Source organism: Geospiza fortis, unplaced genomic scaffold (assembly GCF_000277835.1).
Source record: "Geospiza fortis unplaced genomic scaffold, GeoFor_1.0 scaffold183, whole genome shotgun sequence".
In the NCBI taxonomy this organism is placed as follows: domain Eukaryota; kingdom Metazoa; phylum Chordata; class Aves; order Passeriformes; family Thraupidae; genus Geospiza; species Geospiza fortis.
In genome coordinates this window covers 1,355,140-1,355,684 of record NW_005054447.1, presented here as the reverse complement: position 1 = coordinate 1,355,684, position 545 = coordinate 1,355,140, and the positions used below count along the sequence as shown (strand labels likewise).

General features: G+C 65.1%; 1 protein-coding gene across 1 annotated transcript in view; it reads right to left on the bottom strand.

Annotated features, from left to right (window-relative positions):
* Nucleotides 1–545, bottom strand: part of ZBTB16 (zinc finger and BTB domain containing 16) — a 53,147-nt gene that overhangs the window by 50,421 nt on the left and 2,181 nt on the right. The gene's annotated exons all lie outside the window — the stretch shown is intronic.

Sequence of the window (545 nt, the reverse complement as noted above, 5' to 3'; positions counted from 1 at the left end):
CGGAGCGCACCGGGAACCGCCGCTCCGCAGCCGCTATCCCGCCCCGCAGGCGGGCGGCGAGCGGCACCGACTGCCCCGCCAGAGGCACGTGCCGGCACGGACACCGGCCCCGGAGCCTTGTGTGCATCAGCACTAATTAACCTGTTGATTCATTAAAAATTTGACAGGGTGCGCAGCCAGGGGAGGCAGGGAGATGCTACGGCACCGTGCCGGTGATGTCTTCCCTAGGCGGGACGCTGCTGTCCTGTCGCGGGGCTGCAGCCACAGCGGGGGCCAGAGCAGCACGTTCAGAGCCATGGGATTTGACTGGCGACGCCGATTTTGGTATGGTAATTAACGTGGCTCCCTTCCCCAGCCAAATGAGGGAACAAGCCCTGGTCCCTGAACCACGAGCAGGAGGCAATAAAGAGCGGAGCACTGAGTTCACGTGTAAGGAACCACCACCGGCTCCCAGCCCGGAGCAAGCCCCCGGGTGCGGGGCTGGGAGTGAGCACAGACACCCAGTCCGAGCAGGGGAGCCCCGAAGCCGCATCTGCAGCCACCTG